Genomic DNA, 24,293 nt, shown 5'->3' with positions numbered 1-24,293 from the left:
TCTGAATGCTCAGGAGAGAACCTCTTGCCTGTGGCTACACTATGAGGAGGAACAAACTCCTGCTGCCCAGCTAAATACTAGTACCTTGGCAATAATGGTTTTGGGCTCAGAAAGCAGCCTTTCCCTGCTTTACCCATTCTTTTAATACTTGTACTCTTCTCAGGTATGGGACAGCCATGCATGTCATTAGGACAGCCACCGATCTTAAGACTTCTGTATGAGGTTTCCTCTTAAATAACCTGGTGTGATCCTTCAATGAGCATAAAATCCAAGATAGGTCTGACAGCACACTTCCCAAAAGGAAACAGTTGGAGCTATTACCGAGTTGGAGCCCTCGCCCAGTGGGGGACCACTCCTTTGGGACTGGATCATGGCTACAGCTCGCAAGAAAGTTGCCCAGATTAGATAAGGAGTTTCCTACTTTCCTTATTTTCAGGTCTCTCATGTGTCCTTACCCCTGGGCTGTTTGGTGTTCTCGGTCCTGCTTTCAGATTACAAGTACTTCTAGCTTAGATATATGAAGATTAATGCAATATAAAATAGCTGCCCTTTCTTGACAAAGGCCAGGATCTCTCCTCCATCCATTAATACTAGATCTAGAAGCTTACAAAGGGTATTTTTATTGGTCACCAAAAATATTGACTTCCTCAAAATGGAAAGAGGCGGCCCCAGTCTCTGTAGCATTTCAGTCCCTTCACTGGCACCCACTGTAGGCTAGAAGGCAATGGGGGAAGTGAAGGGCAGTGGATATCCCTTCTCAGGTGGTATAAAGGTATCAGGGGGTCAAGAATGAGGAGTGTCTCCCACCACTCTGAACCCCAGGAACCTTCTGCAATATTCCTGATGGGACACTATTTGGAAGCCAAGGGAGATGTTGATAATGGACTCCTAGGTAGTTAATGTACTCCCCTCATTTTGTAGGAATTGACTATGGGATTAGCTTCCTCGATTCCAAAGGATGCCCTCTTGGGCTGTCTCCTAACACACTACAGTCAATATGGATTTAAAGAAAAAGTGCCAAACCTAACTCCCAGTGTACTCAACTCTCTCTTGAGCTCTCCCACTCTCAGATCTTGAAAGTATACTTTTCACTTCATTGAACTTCCTTGTGGTGCTGATAAGAAAATTGTCGAAGTTTTTTTTTTCTTTTCTTTATCTGCCCAGAAAACCGAAGCTTCTTTTTGTCTTTATCAGGTCTTTGATTACTTAAAAATGTTAAAATTTCTCAATGTTAAAGGAGCTAAGTTTTGCTAGCAACTAGATAAATTCCTATAGAATCCCTTATTGCCACTTTGGTTAAATATAAATATTAAATTTATAATGATCTTTAATCCTGTTTGGGTGTATCCTTTAAATTTTTCTAAGTTTTTTAACAAACTTCCTGAGAATTAAATGGTAAATGAAGTCTTTTTGACTAATTAGGCTAGTTTATTTGGTATGTTACATTATTGGAAAACACTGTCAAACCAATAATGATAAGCCTTATGCTATATTATATGGGCAAAGGCTATAACAATTCTAAAAATACATGAAATCCCTAAAGTTTTAATACATTTTGATATAAAGTCATTACTTGACATTCTAATTATTAAAATGCTATGTATCAAAAAAATGCTATGTGTCACAGGAATAACTCAATTTCCTTGTCGGCTATATTAAAATGAACTCATATCGGATCTTTAACCATGCCCATTTCTGAGGGTTTTTTTTTTTTTGTAATTTATAGTTATTGTTCTGGTGATCTTGCAAAATGTTTCATCTTCAAGGAGATTCATAAAAGGACCTCTGACAAATACAGGTTTTTTTTCATATCTTTAAAACCATAAAACTGAACTGGGTAAGAATTTCCAGAACTAAAAAACTTCATTCAAACTGACCAAGAATTAGTAACATGAGACTAAATGAATTAAAGAATATGATTATAGATTTTATGTTTGTTCTTCCAGATTAAGGAAATTTTCTCTTAATTATCTATGATATACAGAAAAATGATAAAGTTTTCCTCTGTGAACAAACTGAAGCATTCAACTTTTCTCCCTACCTGAACCCTCTGAAATTCAGAAACTCTCCGTGAGTATTCTTTCTTCCATGGAAAATATAATTATTTGCATAAGTTCAAGGAGAATCTGTTCTCCTTATAACAGGATGCCATTGGAAACGTTGGTTTTATTACCAAGGCTTTGATTGGAATGTCATATTTGAGAGAGACATGCATAAACTCACATATGACCAGACAGATTTAAGGAATAAAGATTGACTTTATGGAGCTAATGGAGCCCTTAGAAATGTGGGCCTGATGCCTGGCTGATAAGAGTTCCCAGAAGCCTTATCAGGTGAGTAAAGAATGTCACTTCCTTGTAGGTTAGGAACCTCAGGATATTTTGGGGACGTTGAGAAGAGGAATACACACAAATCTGCAGGTATTGCAGGCAAGTCTGATGACAAGTATGTGTGCTTGGTTCTGGCCTCGAGAAGCTATTAAAGGTTCATTCTAGAGATTCCTTATAAAAAGCTTCAGCAAAGCAGATCTTGAAAGATCCATGTAATCAATCACTATTCTTGCTGAGCTTATATAAATAATTATCCATGTTTGTTAAAACTGGACTTATTTTTACAAAGGAATTAGTCTTGATTTGGCTATCTCTGGAAATAAGGGTGAATTTAGAAAGAGAATTTGTTTCAAAAATGCATCCTTATATGGATGTTAGATTCTAGCTTTGTCTTTAAATGTTTGTTATTTGCCTAAGCTAGACAACTTGAGGTAAACTTCAGAGAGATCGCCATAGTAGCTCATAGAGAGACAATCTTCCTGCTTGTAACTCTATGGAGATAATAAAAGGGACCCCATGGGCATATGACTATTTAAACAGCTGGACAATGGGATGAACTCCTAACAATTCTGTAACTCAGCTGTCACCTTGATTAATTCCATGTAGCTGGGATAACAAAATCGCTTCGTAGAAGCTAGAGCATTTCCGGAGCACCTGGGTGACTCAGTCAGTTAAAGCGGCTGACTTTGGTTCAGTCATGATCTCAGGGTCCTGGGATCGAGCCCTGCCTCAGGCTCCCTGCTCAGCAGGGAATCTGTTTGTCCCTCTCCCATTCCCCTGCCCCTCCCTCTTGCGCACTCTCTTACTCTCAAATGAATAAATAAAATCTTTAAAAAACATTTTTTTTAAAGCTAAAGAATACCCCACTCCATGGGGTTAACTAGGAATTTGTGGAACAATGGATGGCCCTACCTTCCTTATAACTGGATTAGAGAATACACATGGTGATGCTCTTATCTCCCAGAACAAGCCCTCTCCCACTTGCCAGTGATTCTTCATAATTAGGATATTGTTAAGGCTAGACGTCAGGCAAAGAAGGCTTCTTAATGGTTTTATCCCTCAGCCATATTTGTCCTGGGAGCTTCCTCTATTGATATAAAATTACAAATAGAGGGTTTAGCCAAGCATACAGCAAGCACCTTTAACCAAACCCAACACAAAGTCACCCACAAATTCAAAAAGTGACCCTCCAAAACCTAATGGCCCTTGATACCCTGATTGTAAGTCAAAATCATGCTAAAATTGACACTAAATATATATATATATATAATATATATATATTAGAGTCATCTGGGATATATATATGTGTGTATATATATATATATATATGTATACACACATATATATATATGATGACTCTAATATATCCAAAGTTTTAGCAGACACACACACCCAAATTAAGACCTTAAATGACTCTCAAAATAGCATTATATTATTAAATACTAAAATAACTCAAGTCTGTAAAGCAGTTCCACAAAGTAGAATGGTTATGGATGTCTTGACAGCAGCACAAGGAGAAACAAGTGCCATTATTAAAGCAGAATGTTGCGTCTACATTCCAAATTATGACAAAAATATAATAGGATTACTTATTGATCTAAATAATCAAATTGGTGCTCTTAAAGACCCTGCATTGTCATTTAATGATTGGTTACATTCCTGGTCGGAAGGTGGACTATGGTCTACCTTAAAGGGTCTTATCACATTTTTAATCATGATATTAACCCTAATGTGTTGTCTCTTTTGCTTTTTTCTCTCATATTGTGGAGATACATGCAAGCAGTTCCTGATTCCTTCACCCAGTCAACAGATGAGCCCTACTACATGAAGCAGTCCTTCCTTGATGTTCACTCTGGGCTCTACAGCAATGGCTTTCCATAATAGTTACCTGTAGGGATAGATAACGACCAAATTTGGTCCACAGGTAGAGATATCTCCACAACTCCTGTCAGCTTGAAGAAGTTAAAGATAATGAGTCCTTCACCTTTCAATTGCCTTTAAGATTTAAGGACCAAAAATTGGTCAGGGGAGAAAATGATGAGGAATAGAAGCAGAAAAACGTTCACCTTTAGCCCACAAGGCTGACCTAGAGCCGGCAGAGTTCTGATAAAGATAGAATACGTACTGGTTGCTACCTTCTTAAAGGGTCTCATGACTGCCTGTACATCTCACCTATAGTTAACACCAGACTGAATGATAAGCACCAGAGAAATCTTGTGAAAATAGTTTTATGAGTAGAAATTCGAAGAAAACATTTATGATCTAATACTCCCCGCATACCGCCCCCCCCAACTTGAGCACTAAGCATACAACTACCAACTTCATGCCCCAAAAGTGTAGCTCTTTCTGCCTAGAGATCCTATCTCCATGCTACTTGAATAAAGTTACTAAGTTGCACTTTAAAACATTGCAAGAATTCTTCTTGACCATCACACTCAAGGGTCCTGCAACATTAGTGCTGAGGACCAGTGGTAAAATCCTGTGAGATGGTAAGATAACACAGATCCATGAAGACCAAAACAGGGGAAATCAAGCCGAAGATTCGAGGCAAGATAATGAGTATGTATTTCTGCCCCCGTCAGGTGAAACAAACAGCTTCTAAGATTTTGGGGTGAGTTTGGTATAGAAAAGAAAAACATTTTTAAATCTTATTGCCACATGTCAGATAACAATACAAAGAGCATATATGCAACCATACTAAACAATGAATTCTGTACCTGATTAAACTTACAGTAAGTTATTGTCCATCTTCATTTCTATTTTGGGGAAACAGGCAAGTAAAATGTGTATGCAATAGGAATCATCAACCTTATATTTTCCAAGTTTCTGAGGGTGACAGTAATATCTAACCTTCCTCAAGAGATATACTATTGAATTTGTTTTAAATTCTCTTCCAAGTATTAATTCTGGGGCTCTACCTTCCCTATTTTAATAGCCCTATCCTCAGGCATCTGGAAGTCAAATAATGAGTCTACCAATTTCAGAGAAAATATACCACACTCTGGAGCTAGAGAAATAAACAAAAAATAGTTTCATGGAAACATAATACTAATTTAAAAATCACTTTTAGCCAAAATTTATCTATCACCTAAACCCCAGAACGATGTGTACTGTATTGGTCTGCATTAGTCCTCTAAATCACAAATAACTCATGTTAACTGAAGTCAGTCTCTACTATCTTTCCAAAAAGTTCTACATATTTCTCTTTTCCAAGTGCACAGCTCTTTTCTTAATAAGACACTGGGGCCTTCAGTGACAAATAAGTGGAAGATTTATGGTGTGTACTCAGGGTCCTCCCACAAAAGTATCCAGCCTCCAAAAGGACTTGGGATTCATAATTTGACTTGGGATTAGGTGAAAGGCAAAAACTTCACCATTATGACCTAGATTCATAAGACTTAGAGTTCATGCTATGATACAGATTAAAAAGGACCTCAGAAGATGGCCTAACTGTAATTTCCAGGGGGTGCTCCATGATGTGTCCACCTTTCCAGTTCCTACTTCAGTCCTCCAATTCTCCATCTTTCCCCTGGCAATGAAACACTATTGCCTGGCTTCTTCCTTAACAATATCTTAACATCTACACTGAAATTAGGGGCCCCATTTCAACAGTGGTGTAAACAACTTTCACTGCTACGTGACAGCCAATTTTTCGGATGCAAATGCTTCCCTTCACCATTCGTTCTCAATGCCTTGGTGAAAGAGGTCTTCTCTTAGAACTCTCTTGGAAGATGAATTTAGGGAGTGCTGTGCAAGCAACTCTTGATGAATCCACTATACCACCCCTTTCCACCTAATTTATGGAGTCCTTTAATATCCATTTCATCTAACAATGGCTTGTTTTCTCAACTCGATCTTTGTAAGCCATCATTGAGTCCAGAATCTATTTAATGACCAAAGTACATTGCTCCCAGATGCTCAATTTTGCAAATTGAACACAGAATCGTTGGTAAGCAAATTTTGTTAAAAATGGGCTCCACCTAAATTATGTTCTCCTTTATTTTGTGCAGCACCCCAAGATTTAATTCCCACACATATTTCCCAGGATTGTTCATATAATTTAGTAAGTCTTGCAATTCCACTGGCATTGTAACCCTTTCCCTCCTAGGTTTGCCTTTGTATTAATGCTGTGGGACATGCAGGAACTATAGCTAGAAATAGGTCGGGAGTTAATGACTGCTGGGAAAGGTAGAGTAAGACATTTCCTTGCAAGGTTGTGACCACTGTGTGATTGTAACAAGATATCCACAGAAAACAGGGCCATCTTCACATGATGGGGAGAAATTCTGTTTCTGCTAGAATTAGAGATGCACAGGGGTATTCTGGAGTTCAAAGCCCTTACAATGAACAATTCTTTCCAATTTGAGGCATCCTACTGTTTGCTAATCAACGTCTTAATCTTTATTTAACAGACCTGACAATGCTATGAATTTAATTTACTTGGTGCTTTAGGAATCCACAAAATCATGCATCTGCTTTTAGATACGTGAGCCATAGGACTTCAAAAAACATACTTTAAAAGTCGTCATAGGAATTGTTTCATTCTCTGGCATGCCCTGAATGAAGTTAACTCTAAGTCTGTGGCTTTCTCTCTCAAATACTCCAGCGCACTGGGAAACACACCCTTCACCCCAGGAATATTTACTGTTCTATGACAGCTGCAACATGGTCTGTTAACGTCATATGTTAATCACTTTGTTTCAAATGACCACAATGATTAGGTCAGTAAGGCTTGCCACAGCATGCACCAGATTACCAATGCCTCCCCTTCCACTGGTAACTAGATTGTTACTTCATTGGAACACGACTAGATCTGTTACCAAGCGGTGATTTTCCAGGTGCCAAACCTTGAAGATCCATGGCTTATAAAGAACTTTGGCTCCAAACTTTGCTGAGCAGATCTCAGTTGTAGATGACAAAAGGTCTCAAGAATGAGCTACTTATAAAGTTGTTGAAAGAACTGGAAGAGCATACCCTACCTAACCTCTTCATCTAGCAATGACTCCTACAGGAACAAGACTGAACTGTGCTTACAAGAAAACTGACTTTTCATTAAAATCAGGGATTTGAATATGATCAAGATACTATCAAAGGACTGAACACCAGGAACAGGGCAGATGTGCTGACAAGGTCAGAAAGTTACTGCCAGAACCATGAACTCTAGTTTACTGCAGGATCTGAACTAGCAAAACGGATCTCATGAACTACTGGCTGTTACCCCACTTAACTCAGCACCAAAATCAAGTATGTAAGTAAATCTTATGGAGAGAACCTAAATTTTCAGTGGAATCTTTATTGCAAGTTTGGAATACACCGTTTTGTTTTGTTTTGTTTTGTTTTGTTTTGTTTTGTTTTGTTTTGTTTTGCTAGTCCCTACATTAAAGGAAAATATACCAGAAGGATGTTGTACAATAACCTCAGCAAGCTGGTCTACTGAACCTACCACAATTACCAACAACCTAACATTCAGCTGAAGACGTTACCCTGTCGTTAAAATAGAACAGAAGTGCCAAGAATTGGATGCTGGTGAGCACCAAGGTTGAGTTTCAAAATCTGTTCTTGTCATGATGATTCTGTATACTAATACCTCGATCCTAAGCAGGTCCCTTCCCCTCTCTGACCCATTGTCTTACTTTTTGTATGTGATATTAATGCTTTCGATGAGGCAACTTTAAAAGTTTCTAACGTGTCTTAACATATTCTAGCGTTTGGTAAACATCTGCTAAAAAGAAGAGTACTGGGATTTAGGGGTTTTCTATTCTTTACAACAGATTTGTTTTAGCTTGTGGAGGAAGATTAGAGAGTATGTGTGTGTGTATTAGTAAGGAAATGTTAAACTTATTAAAATTCAGTAAGGGTAGAATAAACAGACTACACATTTATAAAAAGCTACAAGGAAGAAAAATACGAATAAGAAAGTATCATTGTGCCTCAGAAAACGAAGCAGCTGCCTGGAGCTAAAGGGAAAAAAAATGTATCCAGACACAAGGGACAAGCTTTATGAAATACCTTAACTTCAAATACAAAGATCCTGTGCCAAAATACATATTTAGGAACACGGTAATGAAAATATTGTAGGAAATGCTGTGAAAGGCTTTGGGTGTTGGGACAACCTTTATCCCCATTTCTTTTTATTTTCTAATCTCTCAGTGTTCTGCCTGTGAAAATTTTTATAGCAATGATCATGTAACATTTTATTTCTAAGAGAGAAAAAAAGGGGGGGGACAAAGCAAGCTGTCAGAATCATACACTCCCGACTCACAGAAAATACCAGAGCCAACATGTCCTTAATCAGATGGTCCTAACCTTATTTTTATTCTTCTTAGAAATAAAGAAAGAAGAAACTGGGCGGGGAGGATGGAGAAAGGAAAAATGATGGAAATGGGGAAGCAGGGGAGGTGAAAGGGAAGAGGAGGTTGGGGAGAGCAAGAGCCGAGGGCAATCGGAAGCAGAAGGGGAAAAGGATAGAAGAGAAAAACAGCAAGAGGAGAAAGGGAAGGGAAGAGAAAGACGGAGAGGAAGAAAGAGCAAAGGGTCAGGTGGACAGAAAGGAGAAGGAGCTAGAGAAGAAGAAACACCAAGGGCAACAATGTCACCATCCCCTGGGACTCTGAACTGCATGAATTTTCACAATCAGCTGTATTCCTCCACCTTCCAGTACCTACATTTCCCCCAGATACAGTGAAAACGCTGTCTCTGCTTCCTAAACTCAATGGTCTCTGATGGAGTTTCAGGGCATGATTAAAGAATGCACACTTGGGAAGACTGAAAATATGCGCTGTGTTGTGAGAGAGACAGAGACACAGAGAGAGACTGAAATTAGTAATGCCAAAAAACAACAAATAAATCTTCAACTTTGAAACTATCTCTTGTTATCTGTAACGGGGTGCTACCATTTTAAAGCTGAAAAAAATGATCTGCTCTATAACTTATAGAATCATTCATCAGTATTCATCAAGGCATTAGTCATACATTTCAAAGGGTCCAAATTTACCATTTGATTCCCAGAACAGAGATAATACATTGGTTAAAGTCAAAATAAACTAACCTCCACTCACTATAGCTAGTATAACAGACCTTCCAGAAATTTCAATGCGTGTGGCCATAAGAGGTAGAAAGGAAAAACAAACAAACAAACAAACAAACAAACTGAACACAGTGATTTAGCTGTACCAAACTTTAAGGAAGTGTTATGAAAATCAGGGTTAAAAAGGAATTTGATCTATTCACTCTACATGAAATCTTTCAATTTCTTTTTAGTTCTCCCTTTAACAAAATGTTACATCTTTTCAGAAGAACGCCCTGCCTCACACAAACCCTATTGTTTCATTCTACTTGTACAAATAAAAATATTCCAACCTGCAACTGAAATGAGAATGCTTTTAATACATTTTTATATATAATTGTCCTGACAGGTTATTATTCTAAGGCATTTACTAGTTTTTTTTTCTGTTTTCCAGCTCTGCTGAACTGAATAAGATTAAGAATCATGAATCAACAGTCTTATTTTATTAATCAGAGAATTGGCTGTCAATCATGTGTTGAATTTGGGTTTTAATCTTTGTCATTCAAGTCTCAAATGTATAATCTACATAAGAAAGCCAATGATTACTATGACTATTTTAAATGACAATTAACATATTTTGTTTGAATTCTCTGTCAAGATGAAAAGGTCTTAAATTGAGTGCTCTCAGCAGTTGAAGCTAAAAGAAACTGTAACTTCACAATCTTTTCCTTTTATACAAGACCAGAAAACAGTGAAGATTGAGACCACTTGAAATACAATTTTTTTACATTTTTTTCCTGTGAAACAGTAATATATATTTCTGACAAGAGGTCACATCTTTTTTCTCTTTTAAGATGTGTTCTACAATAGGAGATAGTAAGTATGAGTTCATAAGAAACTCATCTAGGGTTTATATATACCAGGGTCCATGCTATTTCTAGCTCATTGACCCACCATTCTTGGTATATATCTTTTATCTTCAAGGTTTAGGGATGCACCTCCATGGAAGGTAGTAGGATTAAGAAAAAAAAAAAGAACAAAAGGGGTACTCTCTTTTTTTTTTAAAGGAAGTCTTGTGGAAGCTTCCACAAGACACTTCCAATTAAATTTCACTGGCCAAAATTCTGCTATATGTCTACATTCAGTTGGAAAGGAATGTGAGAAATGTTATCACTCTGGGTAGCCATGTGCTTTATGCCTAGCCCCAAATCAGCAGGTATGTCACACTGGAAAAGGAACAATAGATATTAAAAGACAGCTATAATTTTTTTGCCATATTTTCTCTCATTTTCTTTTCCTTCTAGATTAACATAGGAGTGTCTGGGTGGGTCAGTCAGTTGAACATCTGACTCTTCATCTCAGCTCAGGTCTTGGTCTCAGGATCATGAGTTCAAGCCCCACATTGGGCTCCATGCTAAGTGTGGAGCCTGCTTTAAAAAATTTTAGAAAAGAAAGATAAAGAAATAAAAAAGACAAAAAAGAAATAGATTAACATAGTTTTCTTTTTTTTAAGATTTTATTTATTTTGAGGGTGGGGGGGCATGAGCAGGGAGAAGGAAAGAATCTCAAGCAGACTCTGTATTAAGTGTACAGGCAGACATGGGGATCAATCTCAGGGCCCTGAGATCATGACCTGAACCGAAACCAAATTCAGCCGCTCAGCCAACCGAGTTACCCTACGTTAACATAGTTTCCATTTCACCTTTTCCTACATTTGATCTTTCTAAATCCAGATTCTCTGTTAAGAGGAGAAAATAGGAAAGCCCTATACATTTCATGAAATTCTTCAATATTAGTGTTATGTGGCAGATTTTTAAAATCTATAACGTTTCTAAGTATATACTTATATTTTTACACATGTATATTTGACTAGCTGTAGGAATGAGACAAACTCCAACTCTGGTAAAGTGACTTTCAATATGTAATATGCTGCCTTTAAATATGTAATCTTAACATGCAATCTTAAGTATTACAATACAATTAATTATCAAAGCATTTCAGTGACATGAGGCATTATTTGGTAGACTGCATTGCTCAAAAACACTTTCTTCCTATCTTGGTGAAAGGTTATCAGCTTCTCTGTTGTGCCAACCTCAAGCTTGATTGTGTGACTTGCTTTCATGAAAAAATGTGAGTGGAAGTGACACGTGTCACTTCTGAGCAGAAACCTTAGGAATCGGCACATGATACGCCATGTTCTCTTTTATTCTGCATGACTACCAGTATTGTCCAGATAGAAGGGACCTCATGTGCCTGGGGCCTGGCAAAGATAATGAGGAATAGTATTTCATTTGACCTGGGAGATTAAGGGACAGTTTTCTTTACTGTACCATAATCTTGCTTATCCTGACTTAAATCATGATGTCTAAATTTCAGGATTTCTCAAACTCACTGGTCTTGTCAACCAAAGCCTTGCTTTTTACTGAAAACCTTCCAATGCTTTCATAATAAAATTAAATACATTAACAAAAATCAACAAGCTCAAATGATTTTTGTTCCTGGTCTATGTCTGCCATGCCATTCAGTAAAACTACCCCCTACAACTACTGCACTTCAGGCTTACTAGACTTCTTTCTATACCTGAAAAAAGATCAAGTTTGTTTGGAGCCCAGAATCTCTGCAATAGTTAGTTCCTCTGTCTGACTGCCAGTCCCTGACCTGAATTATTCCTTCCTAGCAGCCAGGTCTCATCGCAGACCTACTTGGCACAGGTAGCTGAAGAATCCTCCCTTCTCTCAGCAACTCAATCCCATTATTCTATTTTCTTCATGCCACCAACAATATTTTGTTTAATTCGTGGTTTACTAAGTTATTTTCTGTCTCTTCTCACTAGACTCTAAGCAATGTGAGGGAAAATGACATTTATTGCCTGGAATGAAGTGGATAAGCGGTAAATGCTTGTTGAATAAATGGTTGAGAGGAGATAGGACACCATCTGCATGAGATGAGCCTGAGAAGGAACTCCTACTATTAATTCAGAAGAAATATAAAGCATATGGAGGCAATTTCTAGCATTGGCTGAATTTCCAAAGATTCTGTAAACTTTCCAAAGCTTTTCAGAATAAGACTTTAAAAAGATCATCACTTGGACGAATCAAGGGTCATTTTCTCCAACTATTTAATCATCTATAAATGTTCAGGCTCAGATCAAAGTAGATGATAATTCTGCCATGCTGCAGCAATGGAAAATTCATGTTTAGGATGCATTTGGAATTTTCAAATACTGAGGAACATTATCAGTTAGATGGAATTGTGGTCAAATTTAGCAGTAAAAACTCATATAGGTAAATTGTGTATTGTTCTGGTTATGGAGTCATTTTCACATAGAGGCATTTACAAGGTAGCAGGACTTATTCTCAACCTCCTGAGGTTCTACACCCAATCTCTCAATATGCAATTAAAAACATCCTCTTTTCAATGTGTAATGGTGACAAATGAGAATATTTAAATTCAGTTGACAACAGCCAGGCTGGAGTTCAAAGAGCAAACCCTTGGTTAATCCAAAGAGTGACAATTTAGACTATGGGTGTTCAATAATAGGGTCTTTGTGGTTTATGAAAATAATTTTAAGAGAAAAATATTCTCTCAGCTACCTCAGAGAGTCAACATAAAAGCACTGTTTCATCATACAAAATTTTATTTAATGGGATTTTTTTCATAGGATTAGATACCTTAAACTAGTTATAACTTCTGGAGACAAGCATGCTTATAACCTTCTTCACTAAGATTCACATAATTTTCACATAATTAACAGTGATAAATGTTAATTAGATAATTTATCAATGATTTTTTCCAGTTCTGTCCCTAACTGCCTACCAGCACTATTCTTCCAACATGAAGTGCCTTTATCAGCTGAAGACAGTTATTTCAATACAATAATGTGAGACTTTTACAGTTCAAACTATAAACTATGTCTTAATTCTAACCAAACTGACCTATAAAGTCAATACAATTTCAAATTTTCAATAGGCTTTTGTTGATAAAAATTGGCTATTTGATTCTATCATTTGTGTGGAAAGGGCAAAGTTTCTAGAAGAGGCAAAATCATCCTCAAAAGAAAAATAACAAGATTATCAGATTTCAGTGCTTATTAAAAAGGTATACTCATCGTGACACTGTGGTATGGGCACCAGGGTAGACAAAGTATCAATGGGACAGAACTAAAAGTCCAGAAATAACATGCACGCTTATACAGTTCATTGTTTTTCAACCAAAGTACCAAATTCAATGAAGGAAAATAAAGTGTATTTTCAACAGATCATGTGAAGCCACAGAATAAATTGGTAGAAAAAAGTAAACCTCCACCAACACCTCCCACCACCCAAAATAATTATCTCACAATGGATTACAGACATAAAAAGTAAAGCTAAAGCCACAAATCTTCAAGAAAAAACATAGAAGAAAATCTTTGAGGCCTTGGGGTAGGTAAAGATACTTTCGTGAGGATGCAAAATGTAGTATTATAAGTAGTGGATAACTAGACTTCATCAAAAATCAAACACTAAAGTGTTTAAGTGTTGTTTTTAATAATTGGTTAAATACTGTCTTTTGCTAAAGCTCAGCAAAAGACAATATTTAAGAAATGAAAAGGAAAGCCCAGACAGGAAGAAAATATTTTGGTATGTATATCTAAGGAATAGTATCCAGAATATATGATAACAAATCAATAATAAAAACATAACTGTCCCATAAAAATTGGATGAGGGAGAGAAAATTAAAGTTTATGAAAGAAAAAATATGAAAGGCCAATAAGCATTTTTAAATGGAATTGACAGAATTGGGATTCAGGGATCCTTACAGTAAAACTCAGAAACATTGGAATGATTAAGATTAAAAGGACTAAAACCACCAATAATTGATTAAGGTATGGAGCTACTGGAATCTTCATACCTTGCAAGGAATAAGATAGTTCCGTAATTTTTTATTTATTTATTTATTTTTAAGATTTTATTTATTTATTTGAGAGAGAATGAAAGATAGAGAGAGAGAACATATGAGAGGGGAGAGGGTCAGAGGGAGAGGCAGACTCCCTGCCGAGCAGGGAGCCCGATGTGGGACTCGATCCCAGGACTCCAGGATCATGACCTGAGCCGAAGGCAGTGGCTTAACCGACTGAGCCACCCAGGCACCCTAGTTCCGTAATTTTTTAAAGGTCTTATTTATTTGAGAGAGAGAGAGCAAGAGATCAAGCAGGCACAGAAGGAGAGAGATAGGGAGAAGCAGGGTTCGATCCCAGGACCCAGAAATCATGACCTGAAAGGAAAAGCAGATGCTTTAACTGAGCCACCCAGGTGCCCCAAGATAGTTCCATCATTTAAGAAGACAATTTGTAGTCTCTTGTAGTTAAACATGTAGCTACCCTATGACCTAGGGAATTCTATTTCCAGGTACTTAGAGAAATTAAGACATATGTCCAAAAAAAGGCAGTATCACAATATCCAAAGCAGCACGAACTCTGGAAATTAACTAGAAATAATGTTGTGTAGCAATGGAAACAACCAATCATCCTCAACATGAGAAGGAATAAATATATTGCAGTATATTTTTGCAATTATATACTATTTTAAAAAGAATGAACCACCAGCACGTGGAACATTGGATAGACGTCCAAAACATCTTACTGAGCAAAATGAAGCCAAACCCAAAACACTACTGTGGGGATCCACTATATTAACATCAAGAATAAGTGAAATTAACTTGTGATAAAATAGGAAGAGCAATTTCTGGTGGGTATTTGAATTGACTGGCTGGGGGTACAAAGAATTTTCTAGAATGATAGAAATCTTTCATAGTTTTATTATGTTGTTGGTTGCATGGGTACATTTGTGTGTTAACAAAATCGAACTTCAGAGACTTCCAGCTCAGCGTGAGGCTTGGAAGTCACCTCTCTGTTCTAATAAATAAACTAAACACACTGAGAATCAACGCCTCTTAAATCAGTAAGAGAAGTGAGGCTGCAGGGCAACTCACTGCTCTCAAAACTGGAGACGCAAATAGGCGGGCACAGGGAATCACAACCTAACCTGAGCAGAAACTCGAGCTGAAACTTCGTGAGGAATGAGTGCTGGGTAGGAAAACCGCAACTGTAGTTGATAAATTGCTAGAGGCTCAATGCAGACAGCTCTGAGTATTAACAACTCCAGGGAACCCAGTTAAGAGGGGACCCCACAGTTCTGGAAGATTTTCCCCCAGGAACCTGACCAGCTTCTCACAGTAAATACATTTCCTGCTTTTGTCAGGGAAAGGGAAAAGGAACCACCTTGAAATATGCCAGAGCACAGTGTTCTTCTTAAAAAGGGCTGCCCTCAGGAGAAACTAATTCATCAGAGCCTGACTCCCTGGGGTTTTAGCAAAGCCTACCTCACCTGGGAGAAGGGAGATACCCAATTCCAGTCCAATCTAGCCATCATGTTCTACTGAAGGGGAGAGGGGGGAAAAAAAATGAGAAACACTTGTGAAGTTCACAGCCCTCCCTAAAGCATAGGCTCACTATAAGACAGACCTACTCACAGGACTATAGAATGCTTCCCCCTGCCCCACACCTCACCACTGTTATTTCCAAAGGCCTACTTACATAGCGCTAATTTTACCTAGCGCATTATGTCAGCCTAACAAGAAAAAATTACGAGGGCATTCTGAAGGGCAAAAAACACAACTTGATTTCTTTTAGGTTTGAGTGTCGGGTGAAGGGGATTTACTGATTTCTCCCACTAGATACTGCTCCTTTATTCCAAAACGTAGTGGGGGAAAAATTTAATAAAAGTAGCAGAGAGGAATGATAACCTAACTCCTTTACCTTGGTGTTAAAAAGCAAGTTGCTTGAGGCATAGCATCCTTATACAAGAGTTCACCCAGCTAATCATTATTACATTTGCTTTTATTCAGAAGATTTTTTATATTTCTTTTAGGAAATTATTGCTTTAAAAGTAAAAAAAAAAATGACAGGTTCTTAAAAATAACTTGCAAATTCATATGAGGGAGTATGCCAAAGGTGGGTAGATATACTTATTAATTAGGGGAATGGAATCTGGAACATATTTATGCAAAATTCTAATTATAATGGATGCGAATGTCTTTTATTGCCTCTCAATCTGCTTTTTCCATTTATTTTTTTAATTTCCTGTATTACACGTTTTTCTGTGGCTGCTGTAACAAATTAACACAATGGCTTAAAACAACGAGAATTTGGGTGCCTGGGTGGCTCAGTTGGTTAAGCGACTGCCTTCGGCTCAGGTCATGATCCTGGAGTCCCGGGATCGAGTCCCGCATTGGGCTCCCTGCTCAGCAGGGAGTCTGCTTCTCCCTCTGACCCTCCCCCCTCTCATGCTCTATCTCATTCTCTCTCTCAAATAAATAAATAAAACATAAAAAAAACAAGAATTTATTCTGTCACTGTTCTGGAGGCCAGAAATCTCATATCCAGTGTCAGCTGTATACCACTCTTTCTGGAGGTTCTAGGGAGAATCAGTTTCTTGCCTCTTCCAGCTTCTGGTGGCTGGTGGCCTCCCTTGACTCATGGCAACATCACTCCAGTCTCTGCCTCCATGTTCACATTGCCTCCATCTATCTTCTCCTCTGTGTGTCTTTTATGTGGATACATATCAATGGAGTTAGGGCCTACCCAGATAATCCAGGATGATCTCCTCATCGCAAGATCCTGAAATTAATTACATCTGCGAAGACCCTTTCTTCTAAATGTGGTAACATTCCCAGGTTTAGAAGATTAAGACAAGGACACATCTTTTGGAGGGCCCTTCAATCCACTGTACGGATCAATTAATATCAAATGAACATTACCCTGTGCCCAGCACTGTGTTTGAACCTACATCAGAGGACAGATAGAATAACAGTTACCTTCCCAAGTGCTTGACTTTATATCCCAGATCAAGTTCTTAAGCTGAGTGAGAATGGGTACATTACCAAGACTTATTGTTTCAATTATGTGTAAAATGGGAATAAATAATAATATCTCCATCAAACACTATTTTGTGATTTAAGAAAGAACAATGAAGCAAGTAGAATATTTCCTGGCACATATTAAGTGTTGAGTATATTTTAATTATTATCTGTTCAATAAAAAAGACACATTCACTGATTTCCAAGAATTTTTACATCATCAAATCTACACTAAAAACAAACCGCAATCCCAACATACCTGCTACATACTTGGAATTCGTGGTCTCATCATGGAAATGATTTACCTTCATAGCAATTTTTGTTTCTATTATACTGACAAAAGTTGCATTCCTTGCTTTATATTACCTGGCAACTAAGAGAAATAGATCAGAAGGAATATAAATGGCTTAAGAAAGGTAGCCTGGAATTTAAAGTTTGACATCATAAACTGGAATGGGAGGTCATCCACAGGCATACTTTTCCTTCCTCTCGCTTACTTTCTGCCCACTTCCCTCCTTTCTTTCTACCGCACCATGTTCCACAGTTTAAGAAGATGTGGTATATATACACAATGGAATATTATGCAGCCATCAAAAGGAATGAGATCTTGCCATTTGCAATGACGTGGATGGAACTGGAGGGTGTTATGCTGAGTGAAATAAGTCAATCAGAGAAAGACATGTATCATATGACCTCACTGATATGAGGAATTCTTAATCTCAGGAACAAACTGAGGGTTGCTGGAGTGATCGGGGGTGGGAGGGATGGGGTGGCTGGGTGATAGACATTGGGGAGGGTATGTGCTACGGTGAGCGCTGTGAATTGTGTAAGACTGTTGAATCACAGATCTGTACTTCTGAAACAAATAACGCAACATATTTTAAGAAAAAAGAAAAAGAAGATAACAGGAGAGGAAGAAAAGGGGAGTATGTCAGAGGGGGAGACGAACCATGAGAGATGATGGACTGTGAAAAACAAACTGAGGGTTCTGGAGGGGAGGGGGGTGGGGGGATGGGTTAGCCTGGTGATGGGTATTGAGGAGGGCACGTTCTGCATGGAGCACTGGTGTTATGAACAAACAATGAATCATGGAACACTACACCAAAACAAATGATGTAATATATGGTGATTAACATAACAATAAAAAATTTAAAAAAAAGAGCACATGTTGAAAAAAAGGTAGGACAATAAAGTAAAACAACAAAGCTCAAGAAAACCAAAATAGATTTGTCTTTTCCAATAAACAGACTTTCTGGTTTCCCCTGTACCCTCTGTTCTGCTGCGTGGCCCACAGACTGGTGCTCACAGTAGGGTGTTTGCCTGCAACAAGTCAGCTCTCACCAGTTGTACACTCACACTCAGCTGTCCTTGCTTCACACCCGATTATTTAAGTCAATACTGTGTAGATAGAAAATTATTAATTCGAAACAACATAGGTTGTTTTTATAAAAATGAAGTTGAACTATGTAGCAACATCAGATAAAAGTGAGTATGCCATTTAAAACTGTTTTCATAACAGTCACAGGCCACAATCCAGGACTGGGGGGAAGAAGGAAGGAATCATAAAAATCGCAAAAAATTCTACACTCCAATTGCTTCACAGATGTATTTATTGCACTTTAAAAAACTGAAACTGGACACTGTAGTATAAGCAAAAGCATGCTCTTGGGAATTCTAGTCAGTGAGCCCAAATCAAAGAAAAAGCCTTCATCCCCTATCAAAGGATTAGTGATGTATTCGTTTCTGACAGTTGCCCTAACAAAGCACCATACACTCGGTGACTTGAAGCAACAAAACTGTATTCTTTTGTTTGTTTGTTCCCGAGGTTAGAATCGAGGTGTCTGTCAGCAGGGATGGTGCCTTTCTGGAGACTCTTGGGGAGAATCTGTTCAATGCTTCTCTCTTAGCTTTTTGTGGTTGCCTGCAATCCTTGGTGACCCTTGGCTTCTAGACACATCACTCCCTGATCTCTGCCTCCAGCTTCACATTTCTTCCCTCCCCTCATTTGTGTACGTGTGTCTGAATTTGCCTCTTCTAAAAGGACATCAGTCATGAGCTCATCTTAATGAGGTTACATCTTCAAAAGCCCTATTTCCAACTTAGGGCATGGGTCCAAGTTATGAGTGGACATGAGTTTTGGAGGACACTATTCAACCTAGCATAGCTAATAAATTCCATTTTTACTTATATATTTGAAGATAAATTAATGCTTAAAATATGCTTCTATAATTTTTATCACTACTTTTAAATTAGTTTTCAATTAATCACATAACCATATATCCCAATTGCATAATATAAAAAGAGTAAACGATTCAGATCAGAAACATATAAAATATATAGGACTATAATTGAGCCTTACATGGGGGAGATAAGGTAAGTTGTATAACTTTTAAAATATACATAAGCTTCTATCTTAAGAAGAAAGGAAAAGAACAGCAAATAAAACCTAAGAAATATAGAAGAGGAAAGAAACAAAGAAACAAAGAAATATAGAGTTTTTAAAATGCAATAAAACAAAAATCAAAAGACAAAATTGGGTCTTTGAAAAAAATGAATAAAATCTATAAATACTTAGCAAGACTGCTCAAGACAAAAGAGAAAATATCACTTTAGTACTATGAACAGAAAGGAGGACAGCGGTATCGATTTGACAACATTAAAAGGATAATACGGGGCCCCTGAGTGGCTCAGTTGGTTAAGCGTCCAACTCTTGACTTCGGCTCAGGTCATGGGATGGAGCTCCGTCAGATTCTGCACTGTGACTGGAGCCTGCTGAAGACTCTCTCTCTCCCTCTCTCTGCTCCCCCCCAACGCATGTGTACACATGTACTCTCTCTCTCTTAAAAAAAAAAAAAAAAGGATAATATAAAAATACGTTGAATACCTTTAAAACAATACATTGAAATTTTTACATAAAATGGGACAAAGTTCTTAGAAAAATAAAACCCACACCTTATTGGAGCTGACAGAAGAAATTTAAAAATCAGATCAGTTTGATATTTATTTTAAAACTGAATCTGTTACACAAAGAAGTCCCTTGGCAGAGATGAATTAACCAATACACTCTTTGAAGTGTTATTTAAGGGGGTTGGGGAGGGAAGACCCATTTTATCCAAACTCTTCCAGACACTAGGAATAAAAGATAGCACTTCCCAAAATGTTTCAGGTGAAAAGCGTAAACCTCACAAAAATGGCATCAGATTATTGTTAGAATGCACTATCACAGAACAATCTCTCCCCTGACCATAGATGCAAATGTCCTAAGTTAAATGTTTACAAGGTGAAACCAGTGATACAAAAAAAGGATAATATATCATGACTGGTGACATTTCTCCAATGATTGAAATATTGATTTCACATTCAAAAACTAATATAATTCACCATTAACAGCTTAAAAAGGTAGAAAATTCCTTGACTAGATAGGTAAAGAAAAGCAAATTTCCCCAAAATTAAAACATTAAAAAGAAAAACAGAACAAATAAAACAAAAACTTCTCAGCAACCTAAAACACGAGATAGCTTCCTTAACCTAGTAATGGCTATAACATTTAAAAAAGGAGAAAAAAAACTATAGCAAACATCATTCCTAATGATGAAATATTGAAAGCTTTTCTTCTAGTTTGTTACCTCTCTATTTACTATTATACTGGGGTTTGTAGACAGCATAATCAGGTTACCAAAATTTATTAAGTATATAAGGATTGAAAAAAAGCAAATAAAATAATCATTAATTTTACATAATTGTACACAGAAAAAAACTAGAGACTTGCTCTCATAATTAATATATAAATTTTTCATGGTCTGTGGACATAAATATGTGTGAATATATACATATATTATATACATATAAAATAAAAATAGAGTAAAACTTTAATAATACTATTCAAAATATTTTCAAACAATCTTAAGATAAAAATAGCTTGGACTGACTTCATAAGGAAAGATATAGAGGACCAGCATGCTGAAAATTGAAATATGTTCTCATGAGAAATTTTAAAAGACAAATATAATTATCTACATCCTTATCACAGAATAACATTAAATAATATTACATCACTTCACAAAGAAGTAATTTCAGAGGTACAGGTCTGTGATTCAACAGTCTTGCACAATTCACAGCGCTCACCATAGCACATACCCTCCCCAATGTCCATCACCCAGCCACCCCGTCCCTCCCACCCCCCCACCACTCCAGCAACCCTCAGTTTGTTTCCTGAGATTAAGAATTCCTCATATCAGTGAGGTGATATGATACATGTCTTTCTCTGATTAACTTATTTCACTCAGCATAACACCCTCCAGTTCCATCCACGTCATTGCAAATGGCAAGATCTCCTTCCTTTTGATGGCTGCATAATATTCCATTGTATATATATATATATATATATATATATATACCACATCTTCTTTATCCATTCATCTTTTTATTTCTCCCACCACCAACCTTTGTGCTCTTCTTGACATATATTTTACTTCTAAATAGGTTATAAATATACATTTTCATTATGTTTGCTTTGATCAGCCAATGGCCTTTAAGGAAATTTTTTTTCATTAAGCTTAAAGAACCTCCTTTAAAATCTAAGTGTGCCAGGGGCACCTGGGTGCCGCAGTGGGTTAAGCATCCAACTCTTTATTTCGGCTCAGGTCATGGTCTCAGGTCCTGATCTCAGGGTCCTGAGATCCGCCCCCCGTCGGGGCTCTGTGCTCAACATGGAGTGCGCTTGTCCCTCTCCCTCACTCTCTGTCCCCCTGCCCTTCCCCCTGCTCATATGCCTGTGTGTACTCTCTCTAAATAAATAAATAAATAAATAAATAAATAATCTTTAAAAAATAAAATTAAATTGTTTGTGCCAGTGCTAAAATTTTTCAGCTTTTGATTTTAAAGGTATCGTTATTTCATCGTTTTTATAAAATATTTTATTTAGTATAGACTTCCGGGTTGATTTTTTTTCTTTCTGTATCTTAAAAATGTCACATCATTCTCTTCTAGCCTTCACATAATTCATCTTCTGTTGTTGTTCCCCTGAATGAAACATATCTTTTTTTCTCTCTGGCCACTTTTAAGATTTTTTTTTTTTTTTTTAGTCATTTGATTATGATGAGCTTAGGGGTGTGTGTGTGTGTGTGTGTGTGTGTGTGTGTGTTTAATCCTGCTTGGGGTTTACTGAGCTCCTTGGACCCATTGATTGATATCTTTCATTAACTCTGAAAAATTCTCAGCCACTATGTCTTCAAAAATTTCTCCCCCTTTATTTTTCTTCAATTCTGGAACACTAATTGTAACTGTGCATCTAATGTTATGTCACAGGTGTTGGAAAGCTCTGCTCAGTTTAGTTTTACATTCCTTTTTCCTCTTCGTGCTTTGGTTTAGGTAGTTTTTTTAGCTGTCTTCACCTTCTCTGTGTAGAGTCTACTATGAAGTTCATTGCATAAATTTCTTATTTCTGATTCTATATTTTTCTGTTCTGGTATTTCATTTTATTTCCTTATAGTTCACATTTTTCTGTTGAAATGTTCCCTTTCCATAATTATACATTTTGCCCACTTTTCTACACTGTGATTTAAAATATTAACCGTAGTCATTTTAAAGTCTTTATTGTCTAATACTAATATCTGAAACATCTACAGATTAGCTTCTGTTGACTCTTTTTCCTCTTATTGTCTATGATTCTCATGTCGTTTCACTGCATATCTCATAAGCTTTATTATATATTAAACATGTATGTCAAAGAAAATAAAGATTAAAATCAATGATATTTAACCTCAAGACATGTTTCTTCTTCTATCAAGTTGCTTCAAGGGTAGTAGAAGGAATCACTCTAATATATACTTCAGCTGGTTCTGGGCTTTGTTGCAGATTTTGTTAGATTCATTTAACCACTGACTTCAAATATTTTGATTTTGAGATTAATATTTTCTTCAGCTTGGCTTGAGATCTAAGCCCTGGCAAGACTCCAGAGATCTCTCTTTGTTTTTCAATTTATTAGCTAATTTTCTGAGTTGTAGGAGATCTCAGTTTTATAGTTTAGTATACAGCCTTTCAGGTGACCAGGGACTTCTCTTTCTTTTCCTAGCTTTTCACCTTTGAGAGATCTTTCTCCACTTTGCTGCATTGTTCCCAGCCCACAGTGGGCTCTAATTTGAGCTAAATAAAAGTTTGCTGCATACTGTGAGGACTTCTTAGCTACTCAGCCCTTCTGCCAGCTAAGGGCACCTGCCTACATGTGATGAAAGCCTTGTGTATCCCCAGAGAATCTTTCACAGCCTTTTCCCCTCTCCCACTCTTCAGTAACTCAGGAAAGACCCTATACATCTTGAGGATCTTTCTCAGCCCATTTACTCTGCCTCCGGTCTTTAGCTCACTACCTTCATCCACCCGGTGATCCTGTGTACCTGGAGAAATGTTCTTCGGTTCTTCTGCCCTGCTCCCAGGCTGCTGAGTGTCTAGTATAAAGTTCCTTGTGGCTCTAGGGAGTACTCCCTCAATTGTTCTGGTTTTCTGACAGCATTTAATACACTGCTATTAGACCCTCAGTGAAGGCCTTGTGTGAAGAAAATTAAAGGATGGGCAGAAAATGAGATTGCTTGGGATACTAATTAGTCATGTCAGACCATATGCAGCCATTACAATTCTTGAAATGTACTTTTCTTTCTTTTGCTATTATATGATAGGTTCACTCACTTCCTACCAAGTGCAAAGATGAAAGCAGCTGTGGGGGTGGGGGAACCTCTCTCCTAGGATGGTCTCCACCTCCTTAGAATATTTAGGTTTTTCTGTTTTTCTTAAATTCTTGGATGTGTTTAAAAACAAAACTATGATTTTTGTACCTTATTCAGTTTCTTCTGGGTAGGCTGGAAACTTTTTCTTAAGTAAGACCAAAAAAGCCCTAACTATAAAGAAAATATTGATCAGTGTAACTTCATTAAAATTCTATTTACCAAAAGACCCCATGAAGAAAGTAAACATGTGGTACATGGGTAGGACAAGATATTTTTATACAGGTAACTAAAAAACTATTTATATCTAAAGTATGTAAAGACTTCTTGCAAATTAATAAGGGA

The sequence above is a fragment of the Eumetopias jubatus genome, unplaced genomic scaffold (assembly GCF_037043125.1).
Source record: "Eumetopias jubatus isolate StellerSeaLion01/CBP00866 unplaced genomic scaffold, mEumJub1_p1.0 scaffold_2, whole genome shotgun sequence".
NCBI classification, from domain to species: domain Eukaryota; kingdom Metazoa; phylum Chordata; class Mammalia; order Carnivora; family Otariidae; genus Eumetopias; species Eumetopias jubatus.
Note: the sequence above shows the minus strand (reverse complement) of the source record.